Source organism: Acinonyx jubatus, chromosome D1 (genome assembly GCF_027475565.1).
Source record: "Acinonyx jubatus isolate Ajub_Pintada_27869175 chromosome D1, VMU_Ajub_asm_v1.0, whole genome shotgun sequence".
NCBI lineage: Eukaryota > Metazoa > Chordata > Mammalia > Carnivora > Felidae > Acinonyx > Acinonyx jubatus.
The window spans coordinates 30,373,638-30,394,342 of record NC_069390.1 but is presented as its reverse complement, the minus strand read 5'-3'; the positions used below and the strand labels follow the sequence as shown (position 1 = coordinate 30,394,342).

The 20,705-nt window shown below is 38.5% G+C and overlaps 1 long non-coding RNA gene across 3 annotated transcripts in view; it reads right to left on the bottom strand.

Moving 5' to 3' along the window:
• The window catches only part of LOC113603426 (uncharacterized), a 193,770-nt gene that overhangs the window by 97,734 nt on the left and 75,331 nt on the right, over nt 1–20,705 (bottom strand). The window contains exon 1 of one of the 3 annotated variants that reach the window (XR_008290415.1): nt 8,203–8,949. The exons of the other annotated variants lie outside the window; for them this stretch is intronic. This is a non-coding gene — a long non-coding RNA (uncharacterized LOC113603426). Of the gene's footprint in view, nt 1–8,202; nt 8,950–20,705 lie in introns of those variants that run through there. 3 annotated transcript variants of the gene reach the window in all.

The following is a 20,705-nucleotide window of genomic DNA, read 5'->3' as shown; positions in this document are numbered from 1 at the left end:
TCCCTCACCTGTCCCTCAGCATAAACACAGGACCACCTGTGGGAACCAGCAGAGGACTGACAAATGCTCCCTAATTTGTTACACCGCCCCTACAACCTTGTGCTCCAGTGGAATCACCCTTCCTAGTCATGCTTGCCTCAGTCCCAGCGCAGAGGGCCCTATACCCCAGAAGAATAGCTTAAATCCCTGTCAACACCACATCTACTGACTCAGGAGTCTGTGGAGCCTTGGTTCCAGCAGCAGAGGCAACAGGCCTTATTTCACAAGCACATCAAAGAACACCTAGTCAAAACATGTCACATTCAAGCCAGGGACCAAACACTGCCACAACAGGCAGAAAGAGCGTCTGTAGACGACTGACCTGAAGGATAAAGTGGCCAGGACACAACACCAGAGCACATGAAGAACACAATGGAGACATTCTCGGAAGCACCAGGCCCTGGGAACAGGGGACACTACACTGCAGGGCACTACAGAACCTCTTCTTCATAAGGCCATTACCCTCAAGAACAGAAGATGTAGCTGATTTTCCTAACACAGAGAAACAGGCAAAACACTTAGACAAAGTGAGAAGACAGAGAAATTTTTCCCAAATGAAGAGGCTGGAAAAGTAACAGCCAGAGATCTAAGCAAAATAGACATAAGTAATATGCCTGATGTAGTATTTAAAACAGTGATCATACAGATACTCACTGGACTTGAGAAAAGAGTGAAAGACATTAGTGACACAGACATAGAGCACAGACATAAAAAAGAACCAATCACAGATAAAGAATACAATAAACGATATTAAAAACATGCCTGATGCTATGAAGCAGAGGAATGAATTAATGACCTAGAAGACAGAGTAATGGAAAGTAATCAAGAAGAACAAAAGAGAGAAAAGAGAATTATGTAAAATGATAATAGACTTAGGGAACTCAGTGACTCCACTAAATTTAAGAACATTCCCATTATAGGAGTCCCAGAAGAGGAGAGATAAAAGGGGGCAGAGAATCTATTTGAAGAGAAAATAACTGAAACCTTCCCTAATCTAGGGAAGGAAACAGATATCCAGATTCTGGAGGCACAGAGAACCCCCAATAAAATCAACAAAAGCAGTTCCACACCAAGACATACTATAATGAAAATGGCAAACTATAGTGATAAAGAAAAGAATTTTAAGCACCAAGACAAAGGAAGACAAAGAAGATAGTTACATACAAGAGGAAATCCCATAAAGTTATCAGGGGATTTTTCAACAGAAATTTTCTAAGCCAGAAGACAGTGGAATGATATATTCAAAGTACTAAATAGGAAAAATTTGCAGCCAAGAATATTCTATCCAGCAAAGCTATCATTCAGAATAGGAGAAAGTTTCCCAAACCCAGCAAGGCTATCATTCAGAATAGAAGGAGACAGAGTTTCCCAAACAAACAAAAACTAGAGGAGTTCATGACCACTAAAGCAGATCTGCAAGAAATATTATAGGGGCCTCTTTGAATGGGAAGGAAAGACCAAAGTTACAGTATGAATGTAGGAAATATAAAAGCAATAAAAATGAATATTTTTGTAAAATATCAGTCAGGGAACTCACAAAATAAAAAGGATGTAAAATATGATACTATACCTAAAACATGGAGAGGAAAGGAGTAAGTGATGGGTTAAAATATAAACAACCATCAAATTAAAATAGACTGCTATGTGCAGAAGATGTTATATACAAACCTAATGGTAACCACAAATAAAAAACCACTAATAAATACGTAAAGAATAAAGAAATCCAAATATATCACCAAAAAACCCCAGCAAATTATGAAACAGAGAAAGGCAAGAAAAAAATCAGAGAAAATCTTCAGAAACAGCCACAAAACTAGTAAAATGGCAATAAATATATATCAATAATCACTTTGAATGTAAATGGACTAAATAGTCCAATCAAAAGGCAAAGGAAGACAGAATGGATTAAACAACAAAAACAACAACAACAACTAGACCTAGCTAATTGCTGCTACAAGAGGTTCATTTTAGACCTAAAGACACCTGCAGATTGAAAGTGAGGGGATGGAAAATATTTATCAGGCAAATGAATGTCCAAAGTTGAAGCAGCAAAATTTATATCAGACAAAATAGACTTTAAAACAAAGACTGTAACAAGAGACAAAGAAGGAAACAACATAATAAGAAAGGAGACAATCCAACAAGAAGATATAGCAATTGTAAATATTTATGCACCCAACCAACATGGGAGTACCCAAATACATAAAACAGTTAATAATAAATATAAAGGAACTGTCCACAATAATACAATAATGGTAGAGGACCTTAACACCTCACTTACATCAATAGACAGATCTAACCAGGAAATCAACAGGAAACAATGGTTTTGAACCATACATTGGACCAGATGGATTTAACAATATATTCAGAACATTCCATTCTAAAACAGCAAAATACACATTCTTTTCAAGTGCACATGGAACATTCTCCAGAATAGATCACATATTAGGCCATAAAACAAGGCTTAGCCAATTAAAAAAGATTGTATTCATGCCATGTATCTTTTCTCACCACAACACTATAAAACTAGAAGTCAACCACAAGAAAAAAATCTGGAAAGACCACAAATACATGGAGGTTAAATTACATGCTAAACAATGAATGGGTCAACAGCAAATCAAAGACAAAATAAAAAAGTACATGGAAACAAATGAAAATGAAAACACAAGAGTCCAAAACCTCTGGGATGCATCAAAAGTGGTTCTGAGAGGGAAGTTTATAGTAATAGAGGCCTACCTCAAGAAGGAAAGAAAAAATCTCAAATAAATGACTTAACCTTACACCTAACAGAGCTAAAAAACAAACAAACAACAACAACAACAACAAAACAATAAATGAAGCCTAAAACCAGAAAAATAAAGGAATTAATAAGATTAGAGCATAAATAAATGATATAGAAACTCATGAAATAATAAAACATATCAATGAAAACAGGAACTCAATCTATTTTTGTTAAGGTTTATTTATTTTTGAGAGAGAGAGTGTGAGTAGGGGAGGGGTGGAGAGGGAGGGAGACAGATGATCCCAAGTAGGCTGGCTCTACGCTGACAGTGGCAAGGCCAATGTGGGGCTAGAACTCACAAACTGGGAGAGCACAACCTGAGCCAAAGTCTGACACTCAACCAACTGAGCCACCCAGGTGCCCCAAGGAGCTCATTCTTTGAAAAAGAAATCAATAAAACTGATAAACCTCTAACCAGACATATATAAAAAAAGAGGAAGGAATAAAATAAATAAAATCACAAATGACAGAGGATAAATAACAGCCAACACCATAGAAATACAATTTTAAGAGAATATTATGAAAAACTATATGCCAAAAAACTGGACAACCTAGAAGAAATGGATAAATTCCTAGAAACATAAACTACCAAAACTAAATCAGGAAAAAAGAGAACACTTGAACAGACTGATAACCAGCAAAGAAATTGAATGAGTAATTAAAAACTTCCCAACACACAAAAGTCCAGGACTAGATGTCTTCACAGGCAAATTCTACAAAACATTTAAAGAAGAATCAATACCTATTCTTCTCAAACTATTCCAAAAAACAAAAACAAAAAACAAAACAGAAAAGGAAGGAAAACTTCTAAATTCATTCTATGAGGCCAGCATTACCCTGATACCAAAACCAGATAAAGACATCACACAAAAAAGAGAACTACAGGCTAGTGTCCCTGATGAACATAGATGCAAAAATCCTCAACAAAGTACTAGCAAACCAAATCCAACAATAAATTTTTTAAAACTCATTCACTACTATCACAGGAGATTTATTTCTAAGTTGCAAGGGTAGGTCAATATTCTCTAATCAATCAGCATGATATATCACATCAGTAAGAGAAAGGATAAGAACTATATGATCATTTCAATAGATACAGAAAAAGTATTGGACAAAGTATAACATCCATTCATGAGAAAAACCCGCAACAAAGTAGGTTTAGAAGGAAAACACCTCAACATAATAAAGGCCACTTATGAAAAAACACAGCTAACATCATACATAATGGAGAAAAACTGAGAAATTTTCCCTTAAGGTCAGGAACAGGACAAGGATGTCCACTCTCACCACTTTTATTCAACATAGTACTGAAAGTCCTAGCCACAGCAATCAGACAACAAAAAGAAATAGAAGGCATCCAAATTATAAGGAAGAAGTAAAAATCACTATTTGCAGAGGACATGATACTTTATATATGAAACCTTAAAGACTCCACCAAAAAATTGTTAGAACTGATAAATGAACTTAGTAAATTTGCAGGATACAAAATCAATGTACAGAAATCTGTTGCATTTCTATACACCAATAATGAAGCAGCAAAAAGAGAAATTAAGAAAACAATCCAACTTACGATGGCACCAAAAAAAAATAACTGGGAATAAACCTAACCAAAGAGGTCCATACTACCCAAAGAAATCTACAGATTCAATATAATCCCTATCAAAATACCAAAAGCATTTTTCACAAAGCTAGAACAAGAATCCTAAAATTTGTATGGAACAACAAAATATTCTGAATAGCCAAAGCAATCTTCAAAAAGAAAAGCAAAGCTTGGGGGCCGCCTGGATGGTGCAGTCGGTTAAGTGTTGGACTTCAGCTCAGGTAATGATCTCACAGTTTGTGGGTTTGAGCCCCACGTCAGGCTCTGTGCTGACAGCTCAGAGCCTGGAGCCTGCTTCAGATTCTGTGTCTCCCTCTCTGTCTGCCCCTCCCCCTCTTGTGTGCTCACACACGCGCGCTCTCTCTCTCTCTCGCTCTCTCTCAAAATTAAACATTAAAAAAATTTTTTAAACAGAAAAGAAAAGCTGGAGGCATCACAATTCCAGACTTCAAGTTATATTACAAAGCTGAAGTAATCAAAACAGGATGGCACTGGCACAAAAACAGACACACAGATCAATGAAACAGAATAGAAAATCCAGAATAAACCCTTAATTATATGTTCAATTAATCTTCAACAGAGCAGGAAAGAATATGCAATGGGAAAAAGTCTCTTCAACAAATGGTATTGGGAAAACTGGTCAGCAACATGGAAGGAAAGAGAGAGAGAGAGAGGGAGGAAGGAAGAAAAGAAGGAAGGAAAAAAAGGGAGGAAGGGAGCAGGGAAGGAGGAAACTGGACACTTCCTTATACCATACACAAAATTAAACTCAAAATGGATTAAAGACCTAAATGTGAAATCTGAAAACATAAAAATCCTAGAAAAGAGCACAGGCAGTAATTTCTCTGACATTGGCCACAGCAACTTTTTCTAGATACATCCCCTGATGCAAGGGAAACAAAAGCAAAAATAAACTACTGGGACTACATCAAAATAAAACCTGCACAGTGAGGGAAACAATAAAAATAAACTTGAAAGGCAATCTATGGAATGAGAGAAGATATTTGCAAATGACATATCTGATAAAGGATTAGTATCCAAAATAAATAAAGAACTTTTAAAACTCAACGCCCAAAACCAAATAGTCCAATTAAAAAATGGGCAAAAGACATGAACAGATATTTCTCCAAAGACATACACATGGTCAACAGACACATGAAAAGATGCTCATTATCACTCATCTTCAGGGAAATACAATGTGATATCATCTCAAACCTGTAAGAATGGCTAAAATCAACAACCTAATTAATAACAAATGTTGGTGAAGATGCAGAGAAAAAGTAACCCTCTTGCATTGTTGGTGGGAATGCAAACTGGTGCAGCCACTGTGGAAAACAGTATGGAGTTTCCTTAAAAAGTCAAAAATAGAATTACCTTATGATCCAGCGATCAGACTACTGGGTATTCACCCAAAGAATACAAAAAAAACCCCACTAATTCAAAGGGATACTTGCACCCCTGTTTATAGCAGCATCATTTAGAATGGCCAAGATATGGAAGCAGCTCAGTGTCCATAGATCAATGAATCGATAAAGAGGAAGTGATACACACATACACACTGGAATATTATTCAGCCATTAAAAAGAATGAAATCTTTCCATTTACAAAAACATGGATGCTTAGCATTATGGATGTTAAGCAAAATAAGTCAGGGAAAGACAGATACCATATGATTTCACTAAATGTGGAATTTAAGAAACAAAACAAAGGAGCAAAGGGGGAAAAGAGAGAGAGAGAGAGAAACCAAAAACAGACTCTTAATTATAGACAACAAACTGATGGTTACCAGAAGAGTGGTGGGTGGGGGGATGGGTTAAATAGGTGATGGGAATTAAGGAATGTACTTGTTGTGATGAGCACCAGGTGGTGTACAAAAGTGTTGAATCACTATATTGTACACCTAAAACTAATAAACACTGTATGTTAACTAACTGGAATTTAAATAAAAACTAAAAAATTAAAAATCAATAAAATAGATATTATCCAGTTATTCTCTTAAAAAAAAAAAGGAAGCCTATCCTGTCACATGCTACAACATGAACGTTGAAGACATTATGCAAAATGAAATAAGTCAGTCACAAAAAGACAAATACCTTATGATACTTCTTATAGGAAGTATCTAAAATAATAAAATTCACAGAGAGAAAATAGAATGGTGGTTTTTGGGGGGCTGAAGGGAGGAGACATGGGGAGTTAATGGGTATTTGGTACAAAGTTTCAGTTTTACAAGATGAAAAAGTTCTGGAGACCTGTTGCACACTACTGAACTGTAAGCCTAAAAATGGATAAGATGGTAAATTTTATGTTATGAGTTTTTTCCCACAGCAAAAATAAAGTGTTAAAAAACAATAAAAATGGGGGCGCCTGAGTGGCGCAGTCGGTTAAGCGTCCGACTTCAGCCAGGTCACGATCTCGCAGTCCGTAAGTTTGAGCCCCGCGTCAGGCTCTGGGCTGATGGCTCAGAACCTGGAGCCTGTTTCCAATTCTGTGTCTCCCTCTCTCTCTGTCCCTCCCCCGTTCATGCTCTGTCTCTCTCTGTCCCAAAAACAAATAAACGTTGAAAAAAAAAATTTAAAAAAAAAAACAAGAAAAATGCAGTTTTTCTTTGCCTATACCTTCAAAAACAGCCATTTGCTTTTCTGAGTGTTTAACCAACTTCTGGGTTCTCTGAGAGCTAGATGCAGAGGAAAGTACTCCAGTAGGGTATGGGTTTAAGTCTTACTTCCAAAACACATTACCTATGAGACTTTGGAGATATTACTTCAGCTTTGAGCCTCATTTTTCTCACTATAAAATTAGCATAATAGTTGTAAAGAGTCTAATACAGTAACTAGTAAATACAAATGATATTTTTTTCCTTTTCTTGCATATACGATTAAATATATTTATAATTACCTGTCCCACTCTCAGCTCCTGCTAATTAGACATTAACTAAATCAATCTAATCCTTGAACATAGTTGATGGGACCAGGTCAACTGACCTTAAAGGAGGTGCATCCATAAACTGATTTAATTCAATTCAAACATTTATTACCTGAAAATCTAAATAATAAGAGGGCAAAATTCCAGTAAAAGAAAGAAGGTGGAGCTAAAAGATCAGCATATAGAGTTAAACTGATAGCTACACAGTCATAGATAGAATAAATAACAAAAGCCCATTAAAAGAGAAGAGGAAAAAGATTGAAAAGAAAGGAATCAGTAGACTAATTGTATCTGTTTGTTGTAGCTGCTGTAACAAATTACCACAAGCTTCTCAGGTGCATCAACCCAGGACCAGGCTAGAGGCTTCTGTAGAGCTATCCTCCCCTGTGGGCCCACTGGCCCCTCAAGCCTGTAGAACCCCCACCCTGGGGTACTGCTTGCCAATCTCTCCCAGGAAGACTCAACCCTTTCTTTTGTCCTGGGGATGCTGGCTAGGCCATCCTTGCTGACACAGGCATCCCAATCAGGTGCCACCCCACTCTCCTTCTCCATTCAGCCGCTGGCCTTGGTAACTTCTGCCCCTGCATCCACTCTCTAACTCAGCTTTGCATTATCCACCAATCCAGGCAGACAGTGGGTAGAGACAATAGCCTCTGGCTGCCCTGGCTCTGTGAAGGCAGAACTCCAACTTGACCATAAGTACGGTCTCTGTGGCACTTGCCACCAATAAAGGCAAATTCAACCTTATCAAAAAAAGTATTGTAAGTTCAGTGACTTAAAGCAACACAGATTGATTTATCTTACAATACTATTTAGTATTTTATCATTCTAGAGGTCAGAAGTCCAAAATGGGTCTCACTGTGTTGAAATCATGGTGTTGGTAGAGCTGCATTCCTTCTGGAAGCTGGAAGCTTCCTTTTCCAGATTCTTTGAGGCCACCTGCATTCCTTGGCTTGTGGCCCCCTTCCAGGTATAGGATCACTCCAACCTCTGCTTCCATCACCATAATTTCTCTTCTTCTGTTGTCACATGGTCTCCCCTATTATGTCCCTATTATGACCCTCATGCATCTCCCTTTTGTAAGGACCCAGATGATTACATTGGACCTATCCAGATCATACAGGATAGTCTTCCCATCTCAAGATCCTCAATCAAATGTCCAGAGTCCTTTCTCATGTAAGGGAATGTAGCTGACTAAGAGAATTAAGATGTGGACAATTGGGGTGGGTGGGGTGGCCTGTTAGCCTACCATGGTAACCATTCAGCCTTAAAGATCATTTCCAACCCTGACTTCATACTGCTGCTTACTGCAGTTTCATGGGACAAAAATAATGCCTCTTCCTGGGCACATAGTTTCTCAATCTCTTTGCAGTTGGGTTGGGGTCAAGAGAAGGACTCAGACTAACAGGATGTATTTAGAAGGGAAGTAAGCACTATTTTCTCAACGTGTGGTCTGCAAGACAGCAGCAGCAGCATCACACTGAAGCTTGTTAGAAATGCAGAACTCCAGGCTCCACCTGCAACCTCCTGAGTCAGAATCCTCCTTTTAGCAAGATCCTGGATGATTCTACTGCACATTAAAGTTCAGGAAGAACTCATCAGACCACACCCAATCCTCCAGCTGTCTCTTCCTCTACTGCAGTTACCTCAGGGACCAAGAACTCCAGGTAGCAAAGCCACAACACAGAGGCCACCCAACCCACAAGAGACTGTGACACAAGCAAAAAATACATTTCTGAGTCAAGGCACCAAGACTTTGGAAATTGCTTGTTGTAGCAGCTACTGTTAATTACTCTGGTTTTCAGTAAGACATTTATCTGAGTTAGCTTGTGCAGATTCCCGTTTCTCTTGATCAAAAAAGCTTTGCCCACGATGGCGATTCTCAAGCAAGTGTGTATCAGGATCACCTGGAGGACTTCTGAAAATACATACTGCTTGGCCTCATCTCCTACAGGTCCTGATTTAGTAGCTCAAGGGTGAGGCACAACAATTTGTCTTTCTAACAAGTTCCCAGATGAGACTGATGCTGCTGGCCCTGAGACCACATTTTGAAAACTGTTGGTTTAGAATTTCACTGTTAGTTGCTCTCTATCACTATACAACTCAACTCAGAAAACACAGACCAGGAGTCTGCACACTATAGGCAACAAGCCAAATCTGACCCACTGCTGGTTTTCACACATAAAGTTTTATTGGAAATTGGGAACCTAACTACACCTATTTATTTATGTACCATCTGTGGCTGTTTCCTCACTACAAAGGCAGAGTTGAATCACTGCAGAAGATATGCCCTAGTGCTATGGACTGAATGTTTGTGGATTAGTTTACGGCTTACCCACTGGTGAGCTGGCACATATTAGTCCCTATATAAATTCATTTGGTGAAACCTAAACCCCAAAATGATGATATTAGGAGGCAGAGCATTTGCTTAGTGCTCAGATCATGAGGGTGGGATTATGAATGTTATTAGCGCTTTTACAAAAGGGACCCCAAAGAGCTCCCTTACCTTGTCTGCCATGTGAAGATGCAACGAGAAGATGGCCATCCATGAACCAAGAAGCAAGTTCTCAACAGAAACTGAAGCTATAAAGTTAATTTATTTATTGTGTGTGTGTGTGAGAGAGAGAGAGAGAGAGAGAGAAAGAGAGAGGGAGGGAGGGATCAAGCAGGGGGAGGAGCAGAGAACAAGAATCCCAAGCAGGCTCTGCACTGTCAGCACAGAGCCTGACGCGAGGCTCCCACTCACAAACTGTGAGATCATGACCTGAGCAGAAGCTAAGAGCCAGTTGCTTAACTGACTGAGTCTCCCAGGCATCCCAACAACGACTCAATCTTCCAAAGCCTTGGTCGTAGGCTTCTAGCCTGCGGAACTTTGAGAAATAAATTTCTGTTGTTTATAAGCTAGTCTGTCATAGTTTGTTACAGCAGCACAAATGTACTAAGATATACACGAAACCGAAAGTATTTACTATCTGGCTATTTACAAAAAAATGTGCCAACCCTGATAGAGACTACAATAAAGTTTTCCTTATAATACCCTACAAAACACTGAATAGAGAATACAGAATACTGACCTGCTTGAGGATATTCATTGATTATTCTCTATTTCCACTATGCCCTTTTCCACTTTGGCAACAGCACAAGAAAATTCTTTGAGAACTGGTATTTACTATTACTATTATGTCCCTAGTAAGAGCCACTTGTTATCAAGCACAAATCTCTCCAGTATGGAACTGGAAATATTCTGGGGAAGCAATAAAGATTTTCAAAGAACTTCATGTGTGAAAGCTGGGGTTGTGTTAGCATACCTGATTACAAAGGCAGAAGGGAACAAAAAGCAGGCAGTTTCCAATGCTATGAACACACTCTTAATGACCTTATGACCTTTCTGCTTATGTTACAAATCCAAATGGGCTTTTATGACTTTCATCATGCTAGGGTCAACTTATTTTATTAAAATTAAGCTGCCTGTCATCTTCCAGAATGGTACACAAGACTATAATATATGCTCTCCATCCACTTCAAAAGCCCTATGACCCATTTTTTTTTATCCTTAAATATGCCAACCCACACAAAAGCACTGTCTTTTTTTTTAAACTACTCTTTCAGGTTGTGCCTTTTAAAACAGTAGTGTCTGCAGAAATGTCACATCAAAAGAAATTGCTCAGAGGAAGAAGTACTTAACTGAAACTGCTTTTATTAGTATATTGGAGGAAATTTGCTGGTCTGAGAAAGGAAAGAAGGACTGATACTGAATAAAAACACAGTGTTCCCAAAAAGGGAGATTTTTTTCTATAAAAAACTCACCTTATATTTTAAAATCTAAATAAGAATATTCTCTATGGACCGTAGCTAGTTTTTTTTTTAATAATAACCCTTTCCTAGTCTCCCCAGAATTCTGATGCATAAACAAAGCTTAGGGCTAATCCATTAGGCTGGTAGGCTGGCACATCCACTGGTCTCCATAGGAAGTCACAGTCTCTGCTGCACAGTTGTCAACTATGTCAAGCCTCCACATGACCTGGTGGAGCTACTCACACCAGAGCTCTTAGTAGGCACCGAGCTCTCAATTTTCTCTGGGCTTTGCACACTCATCCTTTTGAAAAATGTTAAGTCCTCTGTTTTGATGAATCCTCATTCAACCACTTATGATTCACCATATGCTCAGATTTTGATGGCCATTACCCCCTTCCCCTTCCAACCATCTCAAGGAGAACCCTAACTCCCACAAGTGCCCCTAATTCTTTAGGAGGTTTGCAAGAAGATGCTTCCGTGCCCATAAACCAGTTATCCAACCCCATTCTTTACCCAGGGTCTGCCCTGTTTCCTCTCATGCTGTGGCTTTCCCTGTCTAGGATTTGAGAGTAGTCCCCACTGCAGATGAATGCCAGTCATGATGCCAAAGTTCATGCCATGGATGTTGCTGAAAGTGCTAAAATGGGGAAGAGGGATACTGGCTTTTCTGTTGAGGTAGGAGAATGTTCTTCTTCTCTAACCCTATGCCATACTTTGTCACTTGGGCTCCAAAGAAAACATTTCTTTCATCTTCCCAGAGCAAGTCCCCAAAGAAGAATCCATACATCTTTCTCTGACAACATGCAACAGTTCTCCCTCAGGTTAATCTAAATCTAGTCAATTGAAAATATATTTCCCCCAAGTTCACATTTAACCAACAGGGCATTTTCCTTCCAATCAGTGCCCCAGTAATGCCTCCACAAACATGTCCATCTTATTAGAGATGTTTAGATTTATATAACCCCTTCTCCTATCACCTACAGCACTGGGCAGACATAAAGGTGAGTAAATATATTAGAAAACATCTCGGGGCGCCTGGGTGGCTCAGTCGGTTGAGCGTCCGACTTCAGCTCAGGTCACGATCTCGTGGTCCGTGAGTTCGAGCCCCGCATCGGGCTCTGGGCTGATGGCTCAGAGCCTGGAGCCTGCTTCCGATTCTGTGTCTCCCTCTCTCTCTGCCCCTCCCCCGTTCATGCTCTGTCTCTCTCTGTCTCAAAAATAAATAAATGTTAAAAAAAATTAAAAAAAAGAAAACATCTTATTAGTCTCTTAGGAATACCCACAGAGAGACACCTAAGTATCTCTCCACTTTTCCTGATCACTTTCATCCATACTGAATCAGCCTCAGATGGACACCTGGGCATCTTCTCTCTCCTGATTTCCCTCTAGTTTCTCTTTTCTACCCTCTTGCTCCTGGCCAGCTGGTGTCCATGTTCTCTCCTAGATCAAGGCCATGCACACCTTTATTTCTCACTCCTCTATAGTTGTAGCTTGGTTTTTCAAATATTTCACAGCTGACCATCTGTAGTCAAAAATCCCTTCCTCATCTCTAGTAACATCACGTCAATGCACTGTATCAAAATATCCCCCTTACTACCAGTGCAGAAAATGAAAAAAACAGAGTAAAGGAAACACAAATCCGTCACATCACATGCATTTTTGTCTAACTAAAAGTTTCCCCACCAAAGATGATTAAAATCTTCATATTTTAGAAGACAAAAACAAGCAGTTTTTTAAATGGCAATTTCCCCATTTTGATGTTCCAAGGTATTAGAGCCAAGAATCATTCTTGGGGTCATCTCAAGGTATCATAGGCTTTCCCTACTCTCCAGACTCTATAAAACCTAGTTATCCTATGTATTTGACCTAAGAATTGGAGCTCTACCCTGAGATAATGGCTGTGAGACTATACATATTAGTTCAATTCATTCAGCTTCAAGTAATAGAGACCCAAAATAAGAGTGACCTAAACAACATAGAAATTGTTTTCCTCTTCACGCAAAATTCTAAAATTATGCAGATTGAGTCTGGACTGGAAGTTCTACTCTGAAAAGTCCTCCGCACCTCATGTGCTCCCCAGGTCACTGTACCACCAGCTCTACAGTGTAGCCTTCACCCTCCTAGCCCAAAATGACATATCCATGTTACAAGGAACAGGATGAAGGAAGAATGAAAAAGAAGAAAAAGGGGCATAAAGTTGCTTGCTACCTGTCTCCTGAAGTTCCTGAAAGCTGTCACACAACATTTTAATCACATCTTTTCAAACATAACCATTCCTGGCTGCAAGGGAGGTGGGTACATTTTACTCTTTCTTCCAGGCAACCATATGCCCACCTGAAAAATCTACTGCTATGGGAGAATGGAGAAAGAATGGATATCAGGAAACAACTAGCAATGTCTGTCACTCGGGCTCCTCAACTCACTATCTTTTTCTGGGCTAAAAATAAATTCTGGAGTCACCTAAAATAGAATGCTTTAAATTCCATATTCTTATAAAAAGTTGAAGTAGAAGTCAAAATTCTGGCATTTGATGTAACTGTCGGGAAGTCACTCAGTGGTTTAACTCTCTGCCTTACTCGATTTGGAATACACTGAGATGATAAAGGTGAAAGAAATTTTTGAAATATGACATAAATAACTCTTGAAGCAAAATAGAATTAGAGCAATAAATTCTCTTTTTCTCCTTTAAACATATGTCTCTCATTCAAATTATCTCCATTATCCTTTTAGGTCTCTTAATAAAATGTGGCAGATTTATTTGCATACAGCAAAAGACCAGAAACAAAGTTATGTGGTCTGATACTAGGTGATTCGGATAGGGTCACTGGTCTATCAGAGAAAGAAAAGGAAATTCTCTAGAAATTGCCAAGATTTATGAAGTATCACACTATCAACATGGTCTCTCCAACCTACTTCCTATATTTAATTATTATTAGATATAGGATTAGATCTTCATAACAGAAGTTATTGTTTTTCAAGCAAAATTCTAATAATTACAGTTCTAGCAACTGTGTTTTGCAGAGAAAGCTATCCTGGCCATTTAGGGCAAGCAGAACAGCTAAAAAACCAGCTTTTATAACTTTCTGGAGTGTTTAGTTTTGCTACCACTATTATTGCTTCTTCTGTGGTTTGTTGAAAAGCACTAGAAAGATGGAATGATTGGAAATCACCTAGTGATTCTAAACTGCTTTAAGGGAGGGAATGAATCAAAGGGAGTCTTGGTAAAAGTAACTTGTATTGATGCTATGTTTTGCCATGCTCTGCTGGAGGAAGAAAGAGAACACAGAGTGAGCAAAAGGTGTGGTGAGGATTGAAAGCTTTGGAAACACAGAGGGTGATTCTGAAAATCATATTAGAACAGATTCCAGGCTTTGAATGTATTTTTCTTCCTCTCCTTATGGTTTGGAATCCTATAGTGTCAAGCAGACTACTAACATGCCCTCCAGGGAACCTGGTAGAGGCCTCTTAGTCAGAATAGGCTGGGTAATGGTGCAGTAACAAAAGAACCTCAAATTCGCAATGACTTAACACAATAAAGGTTAACTGCTTTCCTATACTACATATCTAACATGAGTCACAGGCGACTGTGCTCTACACATTCACCCAAGGACACAGGCTGTCAGAGTCTCTCCTAACTTACAGCTGCACCACCTGGAAGATGAAGACTCTGCAGTACCCACAGAAAGAAGAGAGCATCAGAAGTCATGCAAGAGATTTCTACTGGCTCAGCCCAAAAGAATAGCAGGGACTCTGGAGTCTTCTTGCATGGTCTGGAGTTGAAGCTCTGCCACTTACTTACTGTGACATTGGGCATCCTAATGCACTGCTCTGACCCTCATTTCTTTATTTGCAGATATTAGTAATATGTACTTCAGAAGGCTTTTGGGAACATTCAATGGTTCCATGCATGTAAGTATTTACCACAGTGACTAGTACAGAGTAAGTGTTCAGTAAATGTTTGTATTCTGTAAGATGAGGACCATAATACTACTCTCAAAAGATACACATGAACTTAAGGAAGCTGTGAAAGCACCGTAAATGGTTATGTCAGCATTGTCTACATGTGTATGTGTGTGCATACATATATATGAGATGCTCCCTCCGAAAACAAAAGATGTACAAACAACTGGAATCTGCATTTCATGATGGGGTAACTGCCACTCCAACATTTGATTATTATCTTTTCACATTATTTTCAGTATAGGCCACATCAAGAATCAATATATTGTTAGCGCTTAGATGTCCATTCTATTCTTAGTGCTTCATTCTTTAGTTTCTAGAAATTTGCCAACTAGCATCAAAACAAAAATCAAATCCATAAGTATTTACTGAATGCTTACTCTATGCAAAATACAATTGCTATAAAGCTTAGGAAATATTTTTAGCTTCATGCATTATCAGTTGACTGATACCAAATGTACTGCCTTCTTACTGGAACACTATCATGGAATATTCTGAGTGCCATTACTGCTTTTAAAAGAGTTTCTATCAGGAGAGCTCTATGCTACTATATTCCATCTTGCTCTGAGGAAAAGAAAATGCAATAAAGATGAGCATTAGATTTCATTTCGTTGTTCACAGTATGCTACTGTCTCAAAGAATGAAATAAATTAAAGTTCCATCTGACTGCCCCAGTGGATAAGAACAAGAAGTTTACCTGCTAACATGAAGACTGACCCTCCTGACCCCATCACTGAAAAATATAAAGTGCATTATTGTATCTTCATATTAATAAACATCTCAACCAATAGACTTTTCACTTCATTATTTTTTAGTTCTATCAGTTGACCTAGACTGGCAATGTGTAATACACAGAGCCAGACATTAGACCAGTAAACAGGTCTTATAACTTCTGAAAATTTACTCATTAGCCAACATGTTCTATACTTGTGCTGTCCAATAAAAATATAGCATGAGCCACTTATGTGATTTAAAATATTCTAGTAACCACATTTTAAAGTAATTTTAGAGTAAAAGGAATAAGTGAGATTGACTTAGTAGTATTTTATTTAGCCTAATATATCCAAAATAATGTCATTTCAATGTAACCAATAGAAAAATCATTGAGATAATTTATATGCTTTCTTTGAAACCCAGTGGGTATTTTATACTTACAGTACATCTTAGTTTGGACTAGCTGCGTTTCAAGTGTTTAATAGCCACAAGTGGGTGGTGCCTACCATACTGGACAGTACAACAGCTCCATACTATTGTTGGGTAATTCGGTAGGGTAAAATATAAAAATTTAGTACTTAATATGGAAATATCCCATAATATGTATTATATATTACTGTGTAATTTAAATAAAGGAAATATTTTTTTTTATTTTGTTAACATTTTTTTTGAGACAAAGAGAGAGACAGAGGGTGAAAGCAGGGGAGGGGCAGAGAGAGAGGGAGAAAGAGAATCTGAAGCAGACTCCAGTCTCTGAACTGTTAGCATGGAGCCTGACATGGAGCGTGAACCCACGAACCATGAGATCATGACCTGAGCCAAAGTCGGATACTTAACTGACTGAGCCACCCAGGCGCCCCTAAAGGAAATAAATTTAAATAACTAAGACTAATTTGAGTAACTAAAAATGACACGTTTGAATTAGAAATTATTTAAAATACATTAAGCATTTTTAAAAATCTACATAATGAAACATAATTCACATAGGCAAAGAAAAGGAGAAAAAGGATACCATAGAAGGAAAAAGTAGTTTATAAAAATACAAGCATGAGTACTTAATTTCCTATTTTTTAAACTCAAACATTTAAAAATGACTTTACAAGTTCTTTTTTTATAATTAAAAAAAATTTATTTTTGAGAGAGAGAGAGAGAGAGAGTGCAAGTGGGGGAGGAGTAGAGAGACAGGGAGACACAGAATCCAAAGCAGGCTCCAGTCTCTGAGCTGTCAGCACATAGCCTAATGAGGGGCTTAAACCCATGAACTATAAGATCATGACCTGAGCTGAAGTCAGACACTTAAGCAACTGAGCCACCCAGGTACCTCTAAAAAGTCTTTATAAATTAAAGAAGAATGTGAGTCATTGAGCATATGTACAGGTAGAAATTCTAGGAATATTACACAGTTGAGGTCATTGGTTCACCAGAATTCACAAGATAAGTCTGTTTCACATTTAAATTATAATGTGATAAGGGGTGGCTCAGTCATTGAGTGTCCAACTCTTGATTTTGGCTCAGATCACGATCCTAGGGTTGTGGAATCAAGTCCTGTATTGGGCTCTGCGCTAGTCTCCCCCACTCGTACGCTCTCTCTAAAATATATATATATATATACACACACATATATATTTTTTATTATGTAAATATACATATTTATTTTAAATATATATCTAAAATATATATATTTAAAATAACTATATATACACACACATACATACATACACACAAATAAACACATACACATAGAATATGATGAGTGTTAACATTGAGATAAGTCCTGGGAACTAATGAAACAAAACAGAAAGCACTGGACTGAGAATAATGACTACTGTGTAAGGTGGAGTGAATGCACACTAAAGAAGCTACATCTAAATGAAGTCTTATAGTAGTGCTTGTAGGAGTAGCTTAGGTGAAAAGGAGATCTAGCCTAAGGAACAGAACCTTTTGTCCTTCAAGGAAGAGGGAAAAAATACATGGTATATTGGGAAGTGGGGAGGTGCTTCAATAAAGTAAGAATTTGACATAGGGTCTCCCTGAATAATGTTCAATATTTCATCAAATATGGAATTAATAAAAACAATACAGAGCTAGAAATAAAGGCGGGTGTTATCAGCTTCCAACCAGGAAAAGAGCAATGACCCCTAATACAAAAAACAGAAATTTTAAACAGGAATTTAATCCAGAGAGTTGACTACCAAGTGTTAGACTTGCTAAGAACCCAGACAGGGAAAATGAGGCAACCCAAAAATCAGCACAGCACAGGAAGTCCGCTTACCCTCAGGACTGGAAGACACAAGTGGGGTTTCCATAGCCAAAATGTAAAACCACCCAGCAGAAGCTCAAGCCATAAGAGGAGTTTCCTCACAGAAGCCGGAAACACTGAGGGAGGAGCTGTCTGATATGACCTGGACCCAGAGAGAAAATGCAGCTACTGCCAAGAAAAGAAGAATGTAAAGGAGAGAAATACTCTGACTTCTTTCTTTTCACTCTCCAGTCTCCCTCCACAGAGGTGAATCCTGCTGACAATGGAGCTTGGAAAGACAGCCTGCGGAGGTCTTCCCCAAATATTTTCCTCTCTCTACAAAACCCTCAGCAATTCCTCTACCATCCTTATTCTCAGATGATGATCTTACTTCATACTTTACTAAGAAAATGAATTAATCACAGGAGACCTTGCACAGAGCCGTTCGCCACACCTACCACTCCCCATCTTCTGCATCCACCACATCTCTGCACCCACCAGCACCTGCCCTCACAAGCTCTGCCTCCTGCCTGATACTGGAACAATCTCTCCATCCTCCTGTCTAAAGCCAGTCCCTCCACTTAGGCTTTAAAGTCAGTTTCTCCTTACCTACTCAAGAACACTCCAGAAATTCTCCTCTCTTCTTCCAACATAGTCATTTCTCTCTTTCTACTCAATCATTTGTATCATGATGCAAACACACAGTCATTCCTTCCATCTTTAAACAAAGATATCAAAAGAAAATTATCTTTACGCTATTTCCACTTTACCAAATCACCTACTTCTTTGGTCATCATTGTATCAAAACTCCTGGAAAAAGTTGTCTATATTCAACTTTTTTTTTCTCTTGTCAATAACTAAAATACACATCAATCAGGGTTTTATCCCCCTCACTCCAGAGAAAGTTATCTAGCCAAGGACACTAGTGACCTTAACATTGCCACATGTACTGTACAATTCACAGTCCTCATCTTAACCTGACAACAGCATTTATCACAGCTGTCACTCATTCCTTGATACACTTCCTTAGCTTCTGGGACACCACATTCTCTCCATTCCTGTCTTTCCTCAACAGGCCTTCTCAGTTTCCTTTAGAAAAAAAAGCAGCAAAGGGGCACCTGGGCGGCTCAGTCGGCTAAGCGTCTAACTTCAGCTAAGGTCATGATCTCACGGTCCATGAGTTCAAGCCCCATGTCAGGCTCTGGGCTGATGGCTCAGAGCCTGGAGCCTCCTTTGGATTCTGTGTCTCCCTCTCTCTCTGTACCTTCCCCACTAGCTGTCTCTCTCTCTCTCTCTCTCAAAATGAAATAAACATTAAAAAAAAAAAAAAGAAAAAGGCAGCAAAAAACACCTTCATCTTATCCCTGACCTCTTAACGTTGGAGTATACCAGGCTCAACTATTGGTCTTTCTTTTTTCTCTATTGTACCCACTCCCTTGGTAATCTTTTTCTAGGCTCACTTCGACAACTCCCAAATGTATACCTTCAGCCAATATATGCCTCCCAAAATCTAGATTCAGCATTCTATTTAGATGTTTTCAAGACATCTCAAGCTTAACATGTCCATATGGAACTCTATACCTTTGCTAAAAACTTACTACATTGACAGCCTTCCCATTTCAGTTGATAGCAAGTTTATCCTTAAAGTTGATCAGGCCAGAATCTCTAGTCATCCTTGACTCTTTTCTTTCTCTCACACTCAACATTCATCTGTCAGAAAATTCTGTTGGTTCTACTTTCAACATATATCCAGAATCAGATTATGTCTCATTACCTTCATTGCCACCACACTACTGTGAACAAATATTTCTCACCTGGGTTGCTGCAATAGCGTCTAATAGGCCTTCCTGTTTCTACCTTTCTTCCCCTACCTTAGCAAGGGATCCTTTTAGAACAAAATCAGAACATGTCACTCCTCTACTCAAAATCCTACAATTGATCCCCTCTCACAGACGGTAAAAACCAAGGTTCTACATGATTTGACTTCTGTTATATCTTTGAAATCATACCCTAATATTTCTACCATTGTTCTTTTGTTCCAGCCACACTGTTTAAATAATAGATATTTGTTAAACAAATCAATCCCAGTCTCCAAGGAGCTCATATTCTACTGGGAGAAACAGAGAGATATTAATGATTCCAAAACAGAAGGTGGTGATTAAAGTTCTCCTCCATTTCCCATCCTAAATTCTGGCAGGTGAGTGTGGAAGGTTGAGAAATTTACCAGGGATGGGAATGATGTTGGAGAACACAGGTAGGAAGCAAAGACATTTCAGGCAGGACAAACACGGCACATGTAAAGATCTGGAGAAATGAATCAGCACAACATTTAGAGAATTATAAGTAAAGCATAAATTAAAGAATAACATTTGAGATTAGAGGATCTGGACGTGGGAGGTAAGACAAATACAATTTATACTTTAGATAGGAGTCAGATCATGAAAGACTTTCCATTTGTTTGTTTCTTCCCTTACAGCTTTCAAGCTGCTCTCAGAGTAATTTATTAATCATATCTTTTTGATGCACCCTCTCAACAGGGCTAAAACAATACTTGGAAAGGATTCTGATTTCCCTGAGTTAAAGATACAAAAGAAAAACCTAGAGTCACATTTAATTTGACAAGGTAAAGGAGTGGGTGTGCTACTGTATCAAAT